Source organism: Anarrhichthys ocellatus, unplaced genomic scaffold, assembly GCF_004355925.1.
Source record: "Anarrhichthys ocellatus isolate YVR2014 unplaced genomic scaffold, GSC_Weel_1.0 scaffold5718, whole genome shotgun sequence".
NCBI classification, from domain to species: domain Eukaryota; kingdom Metazoa; phylum Chordata; class Actinopteri; order Perciformes; family Anarhichadidae; genus Anarrhichthys; species Anarrhichthys ocellatus.
Genome location: NW_022285692.1, coordinates 1 through 2,966, shown reverse-complemented (window position 1 = coordinate 2,966; position 2,966 = coordinate 1). Strand labels below are relative to the sequence as shown.

The 2,966-nt window shown below is 33.1% G+C and overlaps 1 long non-coding RNA gene across 1 annotated transcript; it reads left to right on the top strand.

Annotated features, from left to right (window-relative positions):
- Window positions 1-1,826: 1,826 nt before the first annotated feature.
- LOC116379989 (uncharacterized) lies at window positions 1,827-2,954 on the top strand. Its single transcript, XR_004212498.1, has 3 exons — window positions 1,827-1,987; window positions 2,655-2,708; window positions 2,850-2,954. It is a non-coding gene; the product is annotated as an uncharacterized LOC116379989 (long non-coding RNA).
- The last annotated feature ends 12 nt before the right edge of the window (window positions 2,955-2,966 follow it).

The following is a 2,966-nucleotide window of genomic DNA, read 5'->3' as shown; positions in this document are numbered from 1 at the left end:
TCCAAAACCGTCCAGTACTGGACTATATATATATATATATATATATATATATATATATATATATATATATATATATATATATATATAGTAATCAATGAGTTGATTTTATCAACAATCTGTAAAACTGAGTTTCTCCAACAAGAATCCAAGTAAAGCACCAAAACTTTAAATATTTAACAGAGACGTGTTCATAAATATCATTAAATGATTAATTCAGCATTAAAAAAGGATTAAAAACGACTAATCGCCAAAATAAATCTTAGTGCACTGATGGATATATGACTGATATACATTTATATTTATATATTGTATATTTATATATTATATATTTACATGTATACATAGTGAATATTTTACATATTATACATTTATATTTATATAAAGTAACATGAACTGTGAGCAGATCTTTAAGGTAAAGTCATAGACAGTGAAGGGAAATCCATCTCATAATAAAAACCATGAAGAAATCTTTAGTTCAGTAAAAACACCTCTCAGAGAGATTCATACCACTTATTTTAATAACTAAAGATTGTCCAGACTTTAAACTTATTGTTTTGACAATCTGCTGATCTTGATTGATTGATTGATTTAATGATTGGTTGATTGATGTAATGATTGGTTGATTGATTGATTGGTTTAATGTTTGATTGATTGATTGTTTTGTTGTGTATAATCAGATTTATCATGTTATCTGTGACGTGTTATTGCAGCAGAGTGACGTTGATGCTCCGGTGTCGTCCTCCCACGCCGCTCTGCTCTGGCGGAGAATGGGAGGAAGAGGAGTCCAGCGGGGGGAAGAGGAAGATATCTGAGGAGAGGAGGAAGAGGAGGAGGAAGAGGATCTTCTCTGTTCATCTGAAACAACATGAACGTCTGCACAGCTGCAGAGAACATCTGTGATCTTTAGATTAAAGCGGCTTGATGTTTGCTTTAGAAGTGCTTCATGGGGGTAAAAGTCTTTGATGATATAAATATGAGACATTTTCTATCTTTATGATTTGGACTCAAAATAATCTGTCACAATAATCTCTGCTCACCTTGAATGACATCTTTTATAAGTTTTATTGTTGATTTTTCTTTTTAAGTTAAGTTATTTTTACTGTTGCACTACTTGATTATTATCTTTTTTTAATGTTTTTATCTATTTTTATTATTATCTTTATCTTACTATATTTAGTGTTTTGCACCAAAACATTAAGATAATTTCTTTGTAAAAATATTTGGCAATAAACCTGATTCTGAGTTGTTGTTTTTTACTATATATTCTTTCTACATGTATTCATATATTTACGTGTCTCCACGTTTAATTATTTAATTACAAATATATTTCCACATTTCTATTTTTCCACATTTAAATACATGTGGAAATAAGTCAAAATATAAATAATTTTGTAACAAATATATAACTAAATGAATAAAAAGGAAGAAATATATTTACAAGTTAAGACAACAAAAAAAAACAATAAATGCATGAAAAATGTGTTTTATTGCCTATTATTATATATTTTTTGTAAGGAGTATACAAAAAGTCCCCGCAAACAGAGTTGTACTTGAGGTATATATATAACAGTGTATAATATAATTAAAGGGGGAAGTGACGGTACATTTGTAAATTTAGCATTTATAATTTCCTTTTTAAACATAATAACATTGCTAAATTGTATTACATTTGCAGTATCTGTTTCATTTTCCTGGTGGAAATAGAATACCTCTGTATTAGAGTCCTGTTCCAGTCTCATAATCCGGTCCGTAGTTTAGCTCCTCCCCTCCTGATCGATGGCACCCCATGTTTTACCTCTCGCCATTTCACCTCCCTGCGTGACCGGAAGTTGAGATGAAAACAAGAAACAGCCTGAATTTATCCCCCAAAATGGTGGATTAAAACAGTAAAAAAGTATTGTTATTGGTGTTGTTTTTTAACCCTTCAGATGATGTCCAACACCGCGAGGAGTGGTGACATCATCCACCTGAACGTCGGAGGGAAGAGGTGAGGACCCGGATGTTGTTGGAGAGCTAATGCTAAACGGCTAGCTAGCTAACGTTAAGTTACTGAGAACACTGCTAACAATGTTTTTAATGAGTTAACTAATCATTACAAAGCATTAAACACATGGATCACTATTTTATAAACTGTTCACTCATGAAAAACTTCACTTAAGCTAGTTTTTAAAACAAATGTGACGCTTTTCTTCACACTTATTATTGTTAGCTAATGCTAACTAGCATGTCCTGTGATCTACTGATTCTTTTGTCAGTCAGTTGTGTTTTAAAGGAAAGTAACGTGGAGGGAGAGCCAGAGAGCGAGAGACACAGAGCGAGAGAGAGAGAGAGAGAGAGAGACACAGAGAGAGACAGACAGACAAACAAAAGTACTTAAAGTATAAGTATTGTTTGTACCTGTCAGTGTTTTACTATTACAGCTGATGTTTCCTTTTTTAAAACTTCTTAATACACAGTTTTTATTTATTATAAATATCCGCACATCAATTAAGAAGCTGGAACTTAAAGTGATTGAAACAATCTTCACCAAAAGCTTAAGAAATACAATCTTTCTAAATGTCCTCAATTAAATAATACTAGACTGATAACAAGAAGATAGTAACTCTGAAGAAGAAGAAGAAGAAGAAGAGGTAACTAGGTCATGTTTGTTACAGGTTCAGCACCTCCCGACAGACGCTCACCTGGGTTCCTGACTCCTTCTTCTCCAGGTGAGAGAAGAACATTCAGTTAAAGAAGAAGAACATTGTACCACAAGTTCAAAGTGTCTCTCAGAGGTGAGAGACTCTAAACTGCTGTGATTTCTACCCGAGTTTGGTCTCAAGGTTCTTCTGTGTAAACGTCTGTTACAGTCTGCTGAGCGGGAGGATCTCCACTCTGAAGGATGAAACTGGAGCAGTGAGTTCTGTGTGTGTTAATAACTGTGTGTGTGTGTTAATAACTGTGTGTGGGTGTGTGTGTGTTAATAA